The sequence below is a fragment of the Lagenorhynchus albirostris genome, chromosome 16 (genome assembly GCF_949774975.1).
Source record: "Lagenorhynchus albirostris chromosome 16, mLagAlb1.1, whole genome shotgun sequence".
Taxonomy (NCBI): domain Eukaryota; kingdom Metazoa; phylum Chordata; class Mammalia; order Artiodactyla; family Delphinidae; genus Lagenorhynchus; species Lagenorhynchus albirostris.
In genome coordinates, this window is record NC_083110.1 from 15,643,371 (window position 1) to 15,665,027 (window position 21,657).

Here is a 21,657-nt window from a genome sequence, read left to right on the forward strand (position 1 = left end):
CAAAAATAGACATATGGTACCTAATCAAACTTAAAAGCTTTTGCAGAGCAAAGAATACCATCAACAAAATGAAATGACAACCTACAGAAATGGGAGAAAATATCTGCAAATGATGGAACCAACAAGGGGTTAATATCCAAAATATACAAACAGCTCGTACAATTTAATATTGAAAAAACAACCCAATTAAAAAATGGGCAGAAAACCTCATGGGCATTTTTCCAAAGAAGACATACAGATGGCCAACAGGCAAACAAAAAGATGCTCAACATCGCTGATTATTAGAGAAATGTAAATCAAAACCACAATGATCGCCTCACACTGTCAGAATGGCCATCATCAAAAAGTCTACAAATAATAAATGCTGGAGAGGGTGTGGAGAAAAGGGAACCTCCTACACTGTTGGTGGGAATGTAAATTGGTGTAGCCACTATGGAGAACAGTATGGAGGTTTCTTAAAAAACTAAGAATAGAGCTATCATATGATCCTGCAATCCCACTCCTGGGTATATATCCAGAAAAAAAGAAAACTCTAATTCAAAAAGGTACATGCACTTCAATGTTCACAGCAGCACTATTTACAAGAGCCAAGACACGGAAACAACCCAAATGCCCATCAACAGACGATTGGCTTAAGAAGACGTCACACACACACACACACACACACACACACACACACACACAGAGATATTACTTAGCTATAAAAAAGAATGAAATACTGCCATTTGCAGCAACATAGATGGACCTAGAGAATATTATACTAAGTGAAGTAAGTCAAACAGAGAAAGACAAATACCATATGAAATCACTTATATGTGGAATCTAAAAAATAATACAAATGAATCTATATACAAAACAGAAAAAGACTTGCAGACAAACTTATGGTTACAAAAGGTGAGAGGGAGGGGGAAAGGGACATATTAGGAGTATGGGATAAACAGATACAAACTACTATACATAAAATAGATAAGCACCAAGGATTTACTGTACAGCACAGGGAATTATTTGATATCTTATAATAACCTATAATGGAATATAATCAGAAAAAAAAATGACTGAATTACTATGCTGTACACCTGAAAGTAACACGATATTCTAAATCAACTGTACTTCAATTAAAAAAAAACAAAAACAAAAAAAACACCAAGAACAAATGACTCCATGCTGATTCTGTCTTAGAAGACTGAAAGACTGACATTTACAGTGATTAAAAAAAACTGTTTGGTTCACGGTGAAAATCAGTACTTTCTGAAAAAATTTTAGTCATGCATTCCTTTATTCATTTTCCTTAACTAGATTGTAAATTCTTTTGAATTACATCTAGCAGTTTCAAGGCATGCTGAGAGACCTGATTGGCTAGAGAAGGTTTATGCAAGAAAAGAGCGAGAGTTATGCTGAGAAAGGCAGGTTTGGTGTATGCTTTGAATACTTAAATATTTTACTTAGCATTTTATTTTTCCCTAGAGAGAAAGATTACATCATAATCTTGCAGCACTGTAGGGTAGCTGAAAGAGCACAGACTTTGAAGTCCTAGGGATCAAATTGCAGTTCAACTACTTATTAGCTGAATATGTCCTTTAACCCCTCTGGACCCGATTTACAAAATGCAGATGTTAATAATGCAGACTCAGAGGTGGGATTCAATGAGCTGACATATACAGTGTTGGTCCTCTCTCTCCCCACCTCTGCATCTTTCATATCCTCAATTCCTCTCTATAATGAATGCTAAAAGTCTAATATCAGCTCACAATGGTTTACTGGTCACCTGAGACCTGCAACTTGGGGAGAAGGAGTTACAGGAACAGGAATATCATGATGCTATAGAACACCTCAATAATGGCAGTTTTGATACTTCAGCCTGGAGTTTTCTTGGGATTTATTTCCTTCTTATGTGTATTTGGTTGCCACTCTCTTTACTCTTTTTCCAGATTTCTTCAGTCTGATTGGAAACCTTAAAGACAATAATCTGAGTTTCACAATAAAGGGTTTGACTGCAGGTGCCAAGAGTCTCTGGAGAGAAAGGGTGGGTTAGCTGCTAGGAGGAAGTTGGTTGGAAAACCCATCTGTGTGCGCACACGCAGTTTGGAAACCTTCCTTTTCTTGGAGAAAAATTTACTCTCCTCAGAGGCTGACTGAGGAATTTTGGCTAAGTCAGGTGTCTGTGGGAGACCATTCTTATCGGGAGCCAGAGCTGAGACTGGAGGCCAAAGGGGAGCACCATTTCAGGAATCATCAAATGTACTGTGCCTTTGACTTTGGAAAATTAATTTTAAAAGGCCTGAGTAGCCACCATTCTCAACCCTCTTTTATTTTATTTTTTTAATTAAAAAATTTTTTTTGGCCGTGCAGCTTGCAGGATCTTACTTCCCCTACCAGGGATCGAACCCGTGCCCCCTGCAATGGAAGCGAGGAGTCCTAACCACTGGACTGCCAGGGAATTCCCCTCATCCTTCTTTTAAAAAGCAGACTGTGGACACATAGTCAGCAATAGCCAACAAATGCCAACTAGGCACAAGTTAGTTGATGAGAGAAGCCAGCAGCCCTTGAACCATTCTCTTGGCTACGGTGGGTGGCAAAATAGTAAGGGGATGAGGGTAGGAACAAGATGAAACAAAAATGATGAATGGGAACCATTTTCTTCTAAGGGGAGTTCAAAGGAAGCAGTGGTTCCCCCACACCACTCCCCTCCGCTGACCAGTATAGACTTGCTTGACACAATGACTGGCATTTCCGTTCTCAGGTAGGAATACTCCAAGTAAGAAACTTGCTTGTGCAACTGTGTTCTTATGGACTTGTGTGATATGTCCAATGAATTAATTCATTCTTTAACTTAACTGGCAAGATTTAATAGTTCACATTGAAAGCATGAATAACCATTTTGTTCCTTGAATGACTCCAGTTTAATGCTCCTGATGTCAGTGTATTTTGCCCAGGGTAAAAGTTGCTATATGAATTATTCACTGCTTGATGTAATGAATGGGGCCATGTTTGCCTACAGAATGTTAGCTGTGGTTATCTGACATGATGGGGCACAGCGAATGCCTACAAAGAACAATGGATACTTTAGAATGTGGTTCCAGGGCTCAGCCATTGCAGTTAAGATCTTTACAGAAAGCAGAGCACCTTTTGTTGTCTTGTGCCACACATCACGAGGGCCTCAGTGAGCCAAGGAACTCTTGGCCTTTAAAAAAAAGAGAGAGCTAAGTATGGTAAGGGACAGAAATGCATTTAAGAAGAATTTTAAATAAGTAAATTGGTAATTTTCATTATAGTGATTTCATCAGTGTGAAATCAAATATTTTTGGTGAAGGAGAAACAATGCATGACTGATAATAAGGAATCTTACTTTTGATTTTAGGGTGAAGGTGATCCAGACCCCTCTGCCTTAAGAGGATTTAGGGTGAGTTATCTCCCTGGCTAGAGTGCCCAACTTTCCACTGAAACGCCTTTGGTTTAATAAGAATGATTTCTAATCTGGAAAGACAGTTAATGCAACTTAGTGGGAGCTGATAAATGAACCACTGAGTTTACTTATACATATAAGTGGGGCATTAATCTTGACTTTGAATTTCCCCACTGAGTTCTCTTTATAACCATTTGTGACATTGTGAGTGAAGGAAAGAAATGACTGACAAGTTTTAATGGTTGGCAAAATTTTCTAAATGTCTTTAAAGTTTATAAACAAGATAAATAAGGTTTGAGATTGAAATGCAGATTAAATTGGCTTCCATCCTTTCAGTGTTTACAGCTTAATAGTAGGCAACTTGTTAAATTAGCACATGCATTCAAAAGTTACCCTGAGACAAAGCTAAAATCCCACCTGGGCTTCCGGTCTCTCTGCAGCTGAGTTGGGTAACTCCAGCAGGGTCTTGCTGGCCTCTGTCTCCTAATTATAAATCCACTGGAGAGAGTGTTCATTCATAGTTCAAATAGCTCTGGCCAAGAGGTATAGTATACGGCTGCAGGGTTCCATCCCTGTTGTGGATGAAGAGGTAATTCTCAGAGGAGGGAAATCTGGGACTGGAAATACACCCATGGTAGGATGAATAATGGCCCCACAAAGCCACCTGCAACTAATTCTCAGAACCTGTGTATACTGTGTGGTGAAAGAGACTTACAAATATGACTGGGTTAAGGACCTTGAGATGAGGAGATTATCTTGCTTGATCTGGATGGGCCCTAAATGTAATCACAAGGGTCCTTGTATGCGGGAGCCAAGAAGGTCAAAGGAGGAAGTAGGAGAAGTAATAATGAAAGCAAGAGACTGTAGTGACGAGGGGAAGAAGTCATGAGCCGAGGCGTGCAGGCATCCTCCAGAAGCTGGAAAAGGCAAGGAAGTAGATTTTCCCCCAGAGCCTCCAGAAGGAGCCATCCCTGCCCACACTCTTGAGTTTAGCTCAGTGAAATGATTTTGGACTCATAGTCTCCAGAACTGTGAGAGAATAAATTCGTGTCCTTTCATGACAAGAAGTTTGTGGTAATTTGTAGTGACAGGAAACGAATCCAACACCCAAAGGGGCCTCACAGTTATCCTGCTGCTCCTCAGCCCCCACATGGGTTTAAAGCCCAATTTCATGGTGTCATCCCACAAAGTCTTGTTAGTTCACAAGAACTGTTGTAAAAGAACTGTTGAAATATAGACCATCATGTCACTTCCTCTGAATCAGAAGACTCTTTGTGTTTTTGGAAATACTGTACTCAATACGGAGGTCTGTTTCCAAAGGGAAGTGAAGCCTTTCACTTTACATATGGTAAGGCTCAAGTAATTGTTGATGCAAGGATAAATAAATGAACACAGAAAAAAAAAGCCATTGAAAATTGACAAGTAACTCAACTGTTTCTGTTCAGCGTTAAATGACTTTCTATGCTAAATCCCATTGTAAGAAATAACAAATGGTAAAATCAACCCCTGGATTCTAAATTAGTCTTTGTTTTCATTGGAGTCTAAAAAAAATTCTCAAGGTAAACCTAATTTTGTCCTCCAAAATAACTCTTTGAGCTTTTGGGGGATATGTCTGCAAAAGATACACTCTCTTTTTATTTATTTCCCCTGCATTAGTATCAGCTAGAACACACATCACTACAAAAACTCACTTTGTAGGGGGAAGCATGTCAGGTTCATTATGATTTGATCCTCTTGGTCCTGTAGTGAGATGTAGTGTTGGGTTTTTGATTCTCAGCGATTCTACCCATTTCTTAATGTGGGGAGGGAGAGTTAGACAATTATTTAAAAATTTAAAGTCTCTTGAACTTATATTGACAAATTCCAGGCCTTTTCTGATCTTCATTCCCCTTCAATAATATCGCTAGCATCTGACACAACTGATCACTGTGCCCATCTTGAAACTGTCTCCTCTTTTTCATTCCTGTACCTTTGCTCTTCCCTGATTTCCCTCCTACCTGTCCAATTGTTCACACAGCGGCTCCTCTTCCCAGCTTTCTCTGTAGTTGTGGGCATTTCTCCAGTCGCAGTTCTTACTTCCTGCTCTCTTTCTTCTCAGTGGTTACTTCTGTTTTGATGACATCTCAAGATTCTTCTTTAATCCTGATCTCTAATCCAGTATCTAAAACCAACCACCAGACAATGCTATTTGGTTAGTTCCTTACCTCTAATATATCCACAACTTTCAACATGTACCAGGATCTCTTCTGTTCCAGGATCCAATCACATGCTTTTCTCTCTGATGGACATTTTTTCCTTCTTTTTTCTCTGCCTATCAAACTCCTACAGATCACAATTTAAATTTCACTTCCTTATGGAAGCATTCCATGACCACCCAGACTAGATCAGATCCCCACTTAGGTTCTTAGACCTGGCAGAAAAAAGAAATTTAAATATCTCTTTGAGAAAGAAAAATATTAAAAAAAAAAAACCAAAACTGGTTTCCCTTTGAGAAGGAAATCAGTTTCAGTTAAAGGAAAGTTATGAAGCACGACAATTGGGACTAAAAATTTTTGTTTTTCAGAAACCGTGTTGTAAAATGGTTATAGGGAATCTGAATTTACAGCTTAGCTAAATTAAGAAGTTTGGTTAGATAACTCAGTGACTAAGCAAATGTCCTAAGTATGACCAAATGTGATATGCTCTGTTCTCTAGCATCCAAAGTTGTTATATAGTTTTAGGTCAGAGCTTGTCTTTGCCCATCTGACATTTAAACCTCAATATTTAGATAATTGTAGAAAATCATAAATCATGGCTAGCGTAGAAAATAATGACTGTTCCTGAACTGTACCTATTTTTAACCACTTTACATATAACTGAACTCAAAATGAACTCCTGGGTTTTTAATAAACATTTTCTCTCCTATTGCTGACCTCTTTATTCTACCATACAAGGTGATTAAAAAAACAGTTCTATTGTGATATAATCTACATACCATACAATTCATCCATTTGAAGTATAAAATTAAATGGTTTTGAGTCTATTCAGAGTTGTGCACCCATCTCCATAATCAATTTTAGTACATTTTCATCACCCTGACAAGAAATCCTGTATCTTTTGGCTGTCACTCCTCAATCTTCCCAAGCCCCAGCCCTAGGAAACCAAAAATCGGCTTTGTGTCCTGATGGATTTGCCTATTCTGGACATTTCATATAAATGGAATTATACAATCTGTGATGCTTTGTGACTGACTTCTTTCACTGAGCATAATTTTTCAAAGTTCATCCATGTTATAACATGACTAAGAACCTCATACGTCTTTATAATTGAATAATATTCCATTGTATGGATGTCCTGCATTTTATTTACGTACTCATTAGTTGATAGACACCTGTGTTGCTCCCACTTTTTGGCTATTGTGAATAATGCTGCTATGAATACAGGCTGATTTCTGAGCGCTGACTGCTGCTTGCTCCTTTTTCTCCTCTCTGTAGTCATTCAAAAATAAAAAGTGGCTTGAACATTTCTAAATCTGAAACTACCACACAAAATGTAGGTTATTCTTTCTACAGAATTTATTACCCCTATTATGTTACATATAAACTATATTAATCATTTATGTAATGTTGGTCTTTCCCCATCTGTGAGCTCTGTGAGTTCAAAGATCATGTCAGCTCTGCTTGCTCCTGTGTCCCTGGCACCTTGCCCAGTGATTGGCATGTAGTAAATATTTGTTGACTGACTAATTTTGACTAATCCCAACCTCAGATTGGCCTCTCATCTCAAGTTCCCCATTTCTATAAATGCCATTACTGTTACCTCAGTAACGTGAGATCCAAATCAGAGTTGTATTTGACTCTTCCCTTTTTCACTTCTTCCTCTAATTCTGATCAGTCAGCAATTTTTAGGAAACGTTTTCAAAGCAATTCTCAGCATTTGTGTATCCATTCCTTTCTCTCACACTACCTATCTAGACCCTCATACTTGGCCTCCCTGCCTTCTTTCTCTGCTACTTCTAAGCTAGAGAGAGACTTTGTAGAGAGTTTTCAAAGTAGTCTTCACAAAAACCAGTTATATCACTTCACTTCCCTCTTCATGAACTAACAGTGGTTTCCCATTGGCCACAGACTAGAAGCCCTCAACCCAAAGTAGGAAGACTTCCATAACATGATTCCTTATATTACAAGGCAAGTCGCTGCTTCAGTTTTCTTTTTTAGACCTTCCTGCTCCTATTCATCAGAACATAGACTCTGCCTACCTAGCCTATTGGTTATTGGACCTAGGTTGTTGGATCAACTGCTTAACATTGTCTAGGAATGCAAATACTAGTAATTTGGGACATTTTTATGGCCAGGTCTCATTGACCAACACAAAAATCTATTTGATTCACTAATGTCAAATCAGTACATTCCAAACCAAAACATATTTACCTTGATTTTTCCATATTCCTTCCCAAAGCTGAGTAACTTACAACAACATTCTGTAGGAAATTCCCTATATACAGGAACTCCCTGCTTTCCTGTCACAGAGAGGATCATAAATGGATCATTAGTAAATCTCCCACATACTATGTCTTATACAAGTTTATATGTTCCACGGCACTTGCTATGGTGACTTGCATATTGTAAAAGCAAAGACATGGAGAAAATTCTTTTTTTTTTTCCTTAGCAGAGAATTTCTCTCCCCATCCCCTAAGCCAGCAATGTTTGTTTCTGTTAGGTGAATAATTAGATAAGCCATGTGGGTTGGGGATGACATCCTCACCCCAAGGGGCATGTTGGGATATAGTTGCTTAGCTGACTTCCACTGAGCTTTGGCCTGGTTAATTTTACCAGCTTTTGCTTTGTCTTGGAGTGCACACCACTTTAGGATTAGAGCTGAATTGTTTGGGACAATAATGGAGATTTGGGGAATGGGTTCTGATGGGAAATGGAGGCTCAGTAACTGGTACCTAAAAAAAGCTATGGGAGAAAATTTTAAAAAGGTTCAAAAAGGAGCTCCTTGAGGTTGTTTTCTATGTGGTATACAGTTAAAACCCTGTTTCCTGTGTGCTCACAAAAGTTTCAGTAAATCTACATTGTTTGCTAATGCTTAGTGAGGTGGATTTACTATTTGGGGCTAAGCCTATGCTGAGTTAGACCTCAAAAGTTTGTATGTGACAATAATAGCGTCTTCCCATGGGAGGACAGCCATGTAGGGTTTGCATATATATTAAGAAAATATGTATTAAATTAATATGTTTGTCTTGTCTTCCCATGTAGATAATACTCCTCATTACCTCTAGATGATTCATAGAGAAGGTATTGAATGATAACTTGCTGATTAAATAGGAATATGCTATCATTCTAATTTGTTTTTAAAGGAGGAAGGATGTCCTTAGTGACATCCAGTCCAGTAAAAATGCCATTTTCAAAAGCCAGTTACCACCAAAGCAGTGGTAGATTTTGTGGTTGGTTTATTCGGAAATTGTTCTTGGGTATCTTGAGAAAAGAATCTAACTTCTTCAGTAATTAGTGTATTACTACTGATTTAACCCAGATTTAGTTTTCTTTTGAATGTACAGTGTACTGGAATATGTATGAATACCTGTGTTGGCTGAAAGAAAAATTACCTCCCAGCATAAATCGGTTAGGAAAAGCATGCCAAGTCACTATGTGCAGATCTGATTTGTCTCAGTGAAGATCCTTGTTTTACTGATTTTGACTGCCCCATTCTTGCTTAGTTACTGTTTAACTGTTCCTGTGTGGGCCTACACGTGAGCATAGACTCATCTCTAGAATTGTGCCAAACTCCCTTAGCTTTGCTCAACTGGTTTTTGAATTTTATTTAATAGGTACCTATGATATGGTGAGCACTGCTTGGGTAAAATTTGAATGCACTATAGTTTTAGGAATGTAAGGTTCAGAGAGACTTTCTTCGTAGCTGAGAATGAAAGGCCTTCTCTTTTCAGCCACACCCACATGCAGACTTCTGAATCAGTCTTTAAGTGGGCAGGGGGTTCTCATTAGATCTCTGCATTCCAGAAGTCAGCTAGAGCCCCTCCAACCACAGGCCTCTCCAGATTTATGCGCCTTCCCCAGGGCTCCAATTCTATCCTCATTTCTGGCTTCAGGTTCCTCTTTCAGTGCATCTCTGAACCCCACTCTAGTCTCTTCCATATTTCCGTTCTCTCAGCTAAGCCAGGCTCTAAACCGTCCAGAAGTAAAATGTAGCCTCCTTTCCTTGATTTCCTCAAAAAAAACAACCCACTTACTCAAGGCATATGAGCATTAACTATTCACTACAGTTACTAGATAAGTTGTAATTGACTGTCTGAGATACTGAGAGTAAAAGTAGCACATTCTAATAAGTAATTCCAAGCTATGTAAAGATCTTTGAACTTCATCTTATATTTTAAGTAGTTTGTGACAAAGAGCTTCCATAATTCTGTAGTGACTTCATTAGCCAGACTATAAATTTCATGCAGAGTTTAACTACATGGTATGTCATAGACGCACTCACATTTTTCTCAGTTGACAAATGAAATCTTAATGGGGGAATTGTATGGCAAAGTAAAAAATTTCTCAATATAAGTTTGACTTCTAGACCATGTATGATCAAGGCTATTGACACACTATTCTAATAAATAGTATGTAATGGAAAAATACAGCTAATGAAGTTGTGGGTACCTTTTCATCCACTTTAAAAAGAATTTTATACCTTTCTGTTTTTTGTACATTCCCAAAAGAGCCATTTTGATCTAATTGAAAGCAACTGTGAAAATCAAGTCAATTTAATATCAGTTATAAACTTGACCTTGACTGGGTGATTTAAGGAATATGCAGTTTATTTCCTTTTTTAAAAAAATTTAGATCGCTAAAACAAAGTCATTGAAATCTGCATAGATTAAATTATAACTGAAGATTTAGCAGTGAATTGAGATAACTAGTGGTCAAAGGACTTTTTTCCAGAACTGTTTAGCTGAAATGTTGTATACATAAAGGCCTAATGCATTTTGGCAACTCTAACCCTGAGATTTACATTTTTTGCTATTTTACTTTAAAATTAAAATAATCAAAAATGCCTTTTATCTGTCTTTTCAGCCATTTAGTTCCATTCTCTACAATATGGTGAACTTGATTGCCTGCAGAATGAATTAATGAAACTTTTATGTCAATGGGAGTATATTAACAACATTCGTGACATTTTCAAATCAATCCTTCTATGTTCTCCAATTACGGCCTCACTGTGGTTAGGCACCATCCCAGGAGAAAAACAAAGGGAGAGAGGGGAATCAACATATTTACAACTGACTTCAGAAAAGCAAATTAATAAGGGGAAGTGTGTCTAAATTATGTTTTCTGTTGTTGTTTGTTACATTAAATGCAGAATGAAAATGCATGTTCTTTAAGTGTTTTGGCTGTTGTTCAAAAATGTGAATTATTCTACCAGAAGGCAAAAGCACTTTCCTTCAAGCCCTATGTCCATAGTTAATTTAGTTTTTTTTTTTTTTTCAACATAGGGGCATTTCTAAACTCTAAAGCAAATATTATTTACACAGAAAACATAATAACAATGAATAGTCTTAAAACATCTTGGTGATGAAAATATAAAACAGTTTCGGATGAAGGTTATTTAAATCACCCTGCACTCTGCCTTCATACTTTTAAAATAAGCCTAAAATGTGTATAATTATACACACATCGCATATATTATACATTTATATAGTTTCCTGGTCCTTTAACTCTCCTGATCTAAATTAAACCCTCAATGTTCTATTAGACATTAAGTCCTGGCACTAGCTTCTTGCTGACCTTGAACCAGACACTAACTTTTCTGGGTCTCTATTTCTATTAAATGAAGGAGGCTGAACCAGATGCTCCAAAGTGCTTTAGGTTGACAATTTATTATTGAAGACATCAAAGAGACATTCTGATAATTTTGGGTTGAATCTTTTTTTAGAAACATTTTGTTTCCTCCTCAACCCCTCCTTCCCTCACTATACCAGTGGTTCCTAATAGGTATGTCAGGACACACTGACATACTATGACTCTTTAATAGGAGTGCCACCAAATTTTCATTGTTCTGTAAAATTTATTTTTGCTTCACCTGAAGATATGTATGATGTTCTGTGATAGGTTAGATGAAACACTGTCAGCAGTTCTTGCAATAAGGTTAAGGTGCAGTTTTCAAAAAATAATAGGTTAAAGGAAAATCATTATGTCAAACTGGTGACAGTTTAGATCTGTGCTAGACAGTTTAGATGTGGCAGTCACTAGTCACATGTGGCTACTGAGCTCTTGACATGTGGCTAGTCCAAACTGAGATGTGCTGTAAGTGAATAATACTCACCAAATTTTGAAGGCTTAGTGCAAAAAAAAAGTAAATATTTAATTTTTTTATGTTGATTACATGTTGAAATGTTAATATTTTGGATATATCATGTTAAATACAATACATTCCCTTTTTTTTTTACCTTTTGAAAAATGTGGCTACTAGAAAAGTTTAAATTCCATATGTGACTCCCATTATATCTCTCTTGGACAATGCTAGTCTGGAGTCACATGTTTATTGGAACATGAAAGACCTGCCTTAGTAACTATATAAGAAAACATGGTCAGGTCAATTAAGTTTTCCCACAGCTGCATGGTGCTAAAGAATGCTTGAATAGAAATATTGTTATACTGTAGCCATGACTGTCTTAAAATCATTCACAACCCATACTGTGTTCATGGATTGGAATAATTACTATTGCCATAATGAGCATATGATGCAAGGCTATCTACAGATTCAGTGCAATCCCTATCAAAATACCAATGGCAGGGTAGCAGAGGTTGAGGCTCTCCGGAGAGTCAGGACCTCGATACCCTCCAGACTAACCAAGGAGTTTCGTGAGAGATCTAGAGATTTGAGACCTGTTAAGCTCACCAAAGAATTTCCTAGTTGCTAAATATCCAGATTTCCACACACATCAATTTAAGAAATGTTTTATTGCTTGAAAAGAGAATTTATTGCTTGAAAGAGTCAAGGCTGGAGGACTTCCGGGAAGATGGCGGAAGAGTAAGACGCGGAGATCACCTTCCTCTCCACAGATACACCAGAAGTACATCTACGCGTGGAACAACTCCTACGGAGCACCTACTGAACGCTGGCAGAAGACCTCAGACCTCCCAAAAGGCAAGGAACCCCCCACGTACCTGGTTAGGGCAAAAGAAAAAACTAAACAGAACAAAAGGATAGGGACGGGTCCTACACCAGCGGGAGAGAGCTGTGAAGGAGGAAAAGTGTCCACACACTAGGAAGCCCCTTCGCGGGTGGAGACTTCGGGAGGCGGAGTGGGGGAGCTTGGGAGCCGCGGAGGAGAACACAGCAACAGGGGTGCGGAGGGCAAAGCGGACAGATTCCAGCGCAGAGGATCGGGCCGACCGGCACTCACCAGCCGAGAGGCTTGTCTGCTCGCCCGCCGGGGCGGGCGGGACTGGGAGCTGAGGCTCCGGCTTTTGTCGGAGCGCCGGGAGAGGACTGAGGTTGGCGGCGTGAACACAGCCTGCAGGGCGTTGGTGCGCCGCGGCTGGCCGGGAGAGAGTCCGGGGAGGGGTCTGGACCTGCCGAAGAGGCAAGAGACTTTTACGTCCCTCTTTGTTTCCTGGTGCACGAGGAGAGGGGATTAAGAGCGCTGCTTGAGAGGGCTCCAGGGATGGGCGCGAGCCGCGGCTAAGATTGCGGAGCCCAGAGACGGACATGGGACGCTGAGGCCGCTGCTGCCGCCGTCAGGAGGCCTGTGTGCGAGCACAGGTCACTAGCCACACGCCCTTCCGGGGAGCCTGTGCAGCCCGCCACTGCCAGGGTCCCGGGATCCAGGGACGGCTCCCCCGGGAGAGCGCACGGCGCCCTCAGGCTGCAGCGTCACGGCCTCTGCCGCTGCAGGCCCGCCCCGCACTCCGTGACCCTCCCTACCCCCCGGCCTGGGTGAGCCAGAGCCTCCGAATCAGCGGCTCCTTTAACCCCGTCCTGTCTGAGCAAAGAACAGACGCCCTCCGGCGACCTACACGCACAGGCGGGGCCAAATCCAAAGCTGAGCCCCTGGGAACTGTCAGAACAAAGAAGAGAAAGGGAAATCTCTCCCAGCAGCCTCAGAAGCAGCGGATTAAAGCTCCACAATCAACTTGATATACCCTGCATCTGTGGAATACCTGAATAGACAACGAATCATCCCAAATTAAGGAGCCCTGTGGATGAAAGGCTCTTGGTGCTGCAGCCAGGAGTCAGTGCTGTGCCTCTGAGGTGGGAGAGCCAACTTCAGGACACTGGTCCACAAGAGGCCTCCCAGCTGCACATACTATCAAACAGCAAAAATCTCCGAGAGATCTCCATCTCAACGCCAGCACCCAGCTTCACTCAACGACCAGCAAGCTACAGTGCTAGGCATCCTATGCCAAACAACTAGCAAGACAGGAACACAACCCCACCCATTAGCAGAGAGGCTGCCCAAAATCATAGTAAGTCTACAGACACCCCAAAACACACCACCAGACGTGGACCTGCCCACCAGAAAGACAAGATCCAGCCTCATACACCAGAACACAGGCACTAGTACCCTCCACCAGGAAGCCTACACAACCCACTGAACCAACCTTAGCCACTGGGGACAGACACAAAAAACAACAGGAACTACGAACCTTCAGCCTGCAAAAAAGGAGACCCCAAACACAGTAAGATAAGCAAAATGAAAAGACAGAAAAACACACAGCAGATGAAGGAGCAAGATAAAAACCCACCAGACCTAACAAATGAAGAGGAAATAGGCAGTCTACCTGAAAAAGAATTCAGAATAATGATAGTAAGGTTGATCCGAAATCTTGGAGATAGAATGGACAATAGAATGGACAAATTGCAAGAATCAGTTAACAAGGACCTAGAAGAACTAAAGATGAAACAAGCAACGATGAACAACACAATAAATGAAATTAAAAATACTCTAGATGGGATCAATAGCAGAATAACTGAGGCAGAAGAACGGATAAGTGACCTGGAAGATAAAATAGTGGAAATAACTACTGCAGAGCAGAAAAAAGAAAAAAGAATGAAAAGAACTGAGGACAGTCTCAGAGACCTCTGGGACAACATTAAACGCACCAACATTCGAATTATAGGGGTTCCAGAAGAAGAAGAGAAAAAGAAAGGGACTGAGAAAATATTTGAAGAGATTATAGTTGAAAACTTCCCTAATATGGGAAAAGAAATAGTTAATCAAGTCCAGGAAGCACAGAGAGTCCCATACAGGATAAATCCAAGGAGAAATACGCCAAGACACATATTAATCAAACTGTCAAAAATTAAATACAAAGAGAACATATTAAAAGCAGCAAGGGAAAAACAACAAATAACACACAAGGGAATCCCCATAAGGTTAACAGCTGATCTTTCAGCAGAAACTCTGCAAGCCAGAAGGGAGTGGCAGGACATATTGAAAGTGTTGAAGGAGAAAAACCTGCAACCAAGATTACTTTACCCAGCAAGGATCTCATTCAGATTTGATGGAGAAATTAAAACCTTTACAGACAAGCAAAAGCTGAGAGAGTTCAGCACCACCAAACCAGCTCTACAACAACTGCTAAAGGAACTTCTCTAGGCAAGAAACACAAAAGAAGGAAAGGACCTACAATAATGAACCCAAAACAATTAAGAAAATGGGAATAGGAACACACATATCGATAATTACCTTAAATGTAAATGGACTAAATGCTCCCACCAAAAGACACAGATTGGCTGAATGGATACAAAAACAAGACCCACATATTTGCTGTCTACAAGAGACCCACTTCAGACCTAGAGACACATACAGACTGAAAGTAAGGGGATGGAAAAAGGTATTTCATGCAAATGGAAACCAAAAGAAAGCTGGAGTAGCAATTCTCATATCAGACAAAATAGACTTTAAAACAAAGTCTATTAGAAGAGACAAAGAAGGACACTACATAATGATCAAGGGATCGATCCAAGAGGAAGATATAACAATTGTAAATATTTATGCACCCAACTTAGGTGCACCTCAATACATAAGGCAAATACTGACAACCATAAAAGGGGAAATCGACAGTAACACATTCATAGTAGGGGACTTTAACACCCCACTTTCACCAATGGACAGATCATCCAAAATGAAAATAAATAAGGAAACACAAGCTTTAAATGATACATTAAATGAGATGGAGTTAATTGATATTTATAGGACATTCCATCCAAAAACAACAGAATACACATTTTTCTCAAGTGCTCATGGAACATTCTCCAGGATAGATCATATCTTGGGTCACAAATCAAGCCTTGGTAAATTTAAGAAAATTGAAATTGTATCAAGTATCTTTTCTGACCACAACACCATGAGACTAGATATCAATTACAGGAAAAGATCTGTAAAAAATACAAACACATGGAGGCTAAACAATACACTACTTAATAATGAAGTGACCACTGAAGAAATCAAAGAGGAAATCAAAAAATACCTAGAAACAAACGACAATGGAGACACAACGACCCAAAACCTGTGGGATGCAGCAAAAGCAGTTCTAAGGGGGAAGTTTATAGCAATACAAGCCCACCTTAAGAAGCAGGAAACATCTCGAATAAACAACCTAACCTTGCACCTCAAGCAATTAGAGAAAGAAGAACAAAAAAACCCCAAAGCTAGCAGAAGGAAAGAAATCATAAAAATCAGATCAGAAATAAATGAAAAAGAAATGAAGGAAACAATAGCAAAGATCAATAAAACTAAAAGCTGGTTCTTTGAGAAGATAAACAAAATAGATAAACCACTAGCCAGACTCATCAAGAAAAAAAGGGAGAAGACTCAAATCAATAGAATTAGAAATGAAAAAGGAGAGGTAACAACTGACACTGCAGAAATAAAAGAGATCATGAGAGATTACTACAAGCAACTCTATGCCAATAAAATGGACAATCTGGAAGAAATGGACAAATTCTTGGAAATGCACAACCTGCCAAGACTGAATCAGGAAGAAATAGAAAATATGAACAGACCAATCACAAGCACTGAAATTGAAACTGTGATTAAAAATCTTCCAACAAAGAAAAGCCCAGGACCAGATGGCTTCACAGGCGAATTCTATCAAACATTTAGAGAAGAGCTAACACCTATCCTTCTCAAACTCTTCCAAAATATAGCAGAGGGAGGAACACTCCCAAACTCCTTCTACGAGGCCACCATCACCTTGATACCAAAACCAGACAAGGATGTCACAAAGAAAGAAAACTACAGGCCAATATCACTGATGAACATAGATGCAAAAATCCTCAACAAAATACTAGCAAACAGAATCCAACAGCACATTAAAAGGATCATACACCATGATCAAGTGGGGTTTATTCCAGGAATGCAAGGATTCTTCAATATACGCAAATCTATCAATGTGATAAACCATATTAACAAACTGAAGGAGAAAAACCATATGATCATCTCAATAGATGCAGAGAAAGCTTTTGACAAAATTCAACACCCATTTATGATAAAAACCCTGCAGAAAGTAGGCATAGAGGGAACTTTCCTCAACATAATAAAGGCCATATATGACAAGCCCACAGCAAACATCATCCTCAATGGTGAAAAACTGAAAGCATTTCCACTAAGATCAGGAACAAGACAAGGTTGCCCACTCTCACCACTCTTATTCAACATAGTTTTGGAAGTTTTAGCCACAGCAATCAGAGAAGAAAAGGAAATAAAAGGAATCCAAATCGGAAAAGAAGAAGTAAAGCTGTCACTGTTTGCAGATGACATGATCCTATACATAGAGAACCCTAAAGATGCTACCAGAAAACTACTAGAGCTAATCAATGAATTTGGTAAAGTGGCAGGATACAAAATTAATGCACAGAAATCTCTGGCATTCCTATATACTAATGATGAAAAATCTGAAAGTGAAATCAAGAAAACACTCCCATTTACCATTGCAACAAAAAGAATAAAATATCTAGGAATAAACCTACCTAAGGAGACAAAAGATCTGTATGCAGAAAATTATAAGACACTGATGAAAGAAATTAAAGACGATACAAATAGATGGAGAGATATACCATGTTCTTGGATTGGAAGAATCAACATTGTGAAAATGACTCTACTACCGAAAGCAATCTATAGATTCAATGCAATCCCTATCAAACTACCACTGGCATTTTTCACAGAACTAGAACAAAAAATTTTGCAATTTGTATGGAAACACAAAAGACCCCGAATAGCCAAAGCAATTTTGAGAACGAAAGAAGGAACTGGAGGAATCAGGCTCCCAGACTTCAGACTATACTACAAAGCTACAGTTATCAAGACGGTATGGTACTGGCACAAAAACAGAAAGATAGATCAATGGAACAGGATAGAAAGCCCAGAGATAAACCCACGCACATATGGTCACCTTATCTTTGACAAAGGAGGCAGAAATGTACAGTGGAGAAAGGACAGCCTATTCAATAAGTGGTGCTGGGAAAACTGGACAGCTACAGGTAAAGGTATGAAATTAGATCACTCCCTAACACCATACACAAAAATAAGCTCAAAATGGATTAAAGACCTAAATGTAAGGCCAGAAACTATCAAACTCTTAGAGGAAAACATAGGCAGAACACTCTATGACATAAATCACAGCAAGGTCCTTTTTGACCCACCTCCTAGAGAAATGGAAATAAAAACAAGAGTAAACAAATGGGACCTAACGAAACTTAAAAGCTTTTGCACAGCAAAGGAAACCATAAAGAAGACCAAAAGACAACCCTCAGAATGGGAGAAAATATTTGCAAATGAAGCAACTGACAAAGGATTGATCTCCAAAATTTATAAGCAGCTCATGCAGCTTAATAACAAAAAAACAAACAACCCAATCCAAAAATGGGCAGAAGACCTAAATAGACATTTCTCCAAAGAAGATATACAGAGTGCCAACAAACACATGAAAGAATGCTCAACATCACTAATCATGAGAGAAATGCAAATCAAAACTACAATGAGATATCATCTCACACCAGTCAGAATGGCCATCATCAAAAAATCTAGAAACAATAAATGCTGGAGAGGGTGTGGAGAAAAGGGAACCCTCTTGCACTGTTGGTGGGAATGTAAATTGATACAGCCACTGTGGAGAACAGTATGGAGGTTCCTTAAAAAGCTACAAATAGAACTACCATATGACCCAGCAATCCCACTACTGGGCATATACCCTGAGAAAACCATAATTCAAAAAGAGTCATGTACCAAAATGTTCATTGCAGCTCTATTTACAATAGCCCGGAGATGGAAACAACCTAAGTGTCCATCATCGGATGAATGGATAAAGAAGATGTGGCACATATATACAATGGAATATTACTCAGCCATAAAAAGAGACGAAATTGAGCTATTTGTAATGAGGTGGATAGACCTAGAGTCTGTCATACAGAGTGAAGTAAGTCAGAAAGAGAGAGACAAATACCGTATGCTAACACATATATATGGAATTAAAAAAAAAATGTCATGAAAAACCTAGGGGTGAAACAGGAATAAAGACACAGACTTACTAGAGAATGGACTTGAGGTTATGGGGAGGGGGAAGGGTAAACGGTGACAAAGCGATAAAGAGGCATGGACATATATACACTACCAAACGTAAGGTAGATAGCTAGTGGGAAGCAGCCGCATAGCACAGGGAGATGAGCTCGGTGCTTTGTGACCGCCTGGAGGGGTGGGATAGGGAGGGTGGGAGGGAGGGAGACGCAAGCGGGAAGAGATATGGGAATATATGTATGTATATAACTGATTCATTTTGTTGTGAAGCTGAAGCTAACATACCATTGTAAAGCAATTATACTCCAATAAAGATGTTAAATAAAAAAAAAATACCAATGGCATTTTTCACAGAACTAGAACAAATAATTCTAAAATTTGTATGGAAAAACAAAAGATCCTGAATAGTTAAAACAATCTTGGGAAAGAAGAACAAAGCTGGAAGTATCATGCTCCCTGATTTCAAACTGTACTACAAAGCTGCAGTAATCAAAACAGCATGGTACTTGTACAAAGACACATAGATCAATGGAACAGAATAGAGAGCCCAGAAATGAACCCACACTTATATGGGCAATTAATCTATCATAAAGGAAGCAAGAATATGCAATGGGGGAAAAACAGCCTCTTCAATAAAGGGTGTTGGGAAAACTGGAAAACTACATGCAAAAGAATTAAACTGGATTACTCTCTCACACCATGCACAAAAATAAATTCAAAATGGATTAAAGACTTAAATGAAGACCTGAAACCATAAAACTTCTAGAAGAAAACATAGCCAGTAAGCTCTTTGACATCGGTCTTAGTGATATTTTTTTGGATATGTCTCCTCAGGCAAGGGAAACAAAAGCAAAGAAAAAACAAATGGGACTGCCTCAAACTAAAAAGCTTTTGCACAGTGAGAGATGCTATCAACAAAACTAAAAGGCTACCTACTGGATGGGAGAAGATATTTGCAAATCATATATCAATAATGGGTTAATATCCAAAATATACAAAGAACTCATATAACTCAACATACAAAAAATCATATAACCCAATTTTTAAAAAATGGGCAGAGGATCTGAATGGCCATTTTTCCAAAGAAGACATACAGATGGCTGACAGGCACATGAAAAGATGCTCAACATCACTAATCATCAAGGAAATGCAAATCATAATCACAATGAGATATCACCTCACACCTGTCAGAATGGCTATTATTAAAAAGGCAACAAGTAAGTGTTGGCAAGGAGGTGGAAAAAAGGGAACCCTAATACACTTTTGATGGGAATGTAAATTAGTGTAGCCACTATGGAAAACAGTATGGAGATTCTTCAAGAAATTTAAAATAGAAACTACCATACGATCTAGCAATACCACTCCTGGGCATTTATCCAAAGAAAACAAAGACACTAATTCAAAAATATATATGCACCCATATTTCACTGCAGCATTATTTACAATAGCCAAGATATGGAAGCAACCTAAATGTCATATATACACAATGGAATATTACTCAGCCATAAAAAAGTAATGAAATCTTGCCATTTGCAACAACATGGATGGACCTAGAGGGTATTATGCCTAGTGAAATAAGTCAAACAGAGAAAGATAAATATTGTATGATTTCACTTACGTGTGGAATCTAAAAAACAAAACAAATGAACAAACGTAACAAAACAGAAACAGAGATATAGATACAGAGAATAAACAGGTGCTTGCCAGAGGGGATGGGGATGGGGGTGGAGGAGGAAAGAAACAGGTGAGGGAGATTAAGAGGTACAAAAATTCCGGTTGCAAAATAAATGTCACAGGTATGAAATGTACAATGTGGGGAATATAGTCAGTAACTATGTAAAAACTTTGTATGGTGATATATTGTAACTAGACTTATAATGGTAATCATTTTAAAATGTATAGAAGTATTAAACCACTATGTTGTATAACAGGAACTAACATAGTGTTGAAGGTCAATTATACCTTGAAAACAAACAAGCAAACAAACTCACAGAGAAAGAGATCAGATTTGTGGTTACCACAGGCAGAGGAGTGGGGGGAGAGGGAATTGGATGAAGGCACTCAAAAGGTACAAATTCCCAGTTATAAGATAAATAAGTACTAGAGATGTAATGTACGACATAATAAATATAATTAATTCTGCTGTACGTTATATATTAAAGTTAAGAGAGTATATCCTAAGAGTTCTTACAAGGAAAAACTTTTTTCTATTTCTTTAATTTTGTATCTATCAATATACGAGATGATGGATGTTCACTAAACTTACTGTGATAATCATTTCATGATGTAAGTCAAATCATTATTGCTGTACATTTTAAACATGTATACAGTGCTGTATGTTAATTATATTTCAATAAAACTGGAAGGAAAAAGATCATTTATGACTTGTTTAGTCCTGTTCTGAGCTTTCAAAACCCTTCAATGTGAACACTCCTGTACAGCACACAGTGCCTCCTTTGGCTGTAGGTTAACGTTGCAGCTCTGCACGTTGTTCCTTATCTTATCTTCAGTGACACTTTGGTCTGTGACTTTCACAACTTTTACTCCAGTGCACATGCTTAACTCCCAGGTTAGATAATAGAAAGGAGCAGGGAACTTCAACCACTTTTCCTGCTTTTGGATCTCCAACTTGGTTCCTGAGTTGTGTTTGTAACTTGGTTATTCCAGGGGGCGCCACCGGTTCTATTTAGCTCTTCCCTCCTTCCCCAATCCGGAATCATTTTCTTATCAAAGGAGACTTGCCTTT

The 21,657-nt window shown here is 38.8% G+C and overlaps 1 long non-coding RNA gene across 1 annotated transcript in view; it reads right to left on the reverse strand.

Moving 5' to 3' along the window:
• Window positions 1-5,405: 5,405 nt before the first annotated feature.
• Window positions 5,406-21,657, reverse strand: part of LOC132507068 (uncharacterized) — a 302,523-nt gene continuing 286,271 nt past the window's right edge. The window contains exon 6 of the long non-coding RNA XR_009536035.1: window positions 5,406-5,564. This is a non-coding gene — a long non-coding RNA (uncharacterized LOC132507068). The remainder of the gene's footprint in view (window positions 5,565-21,657) is intronic.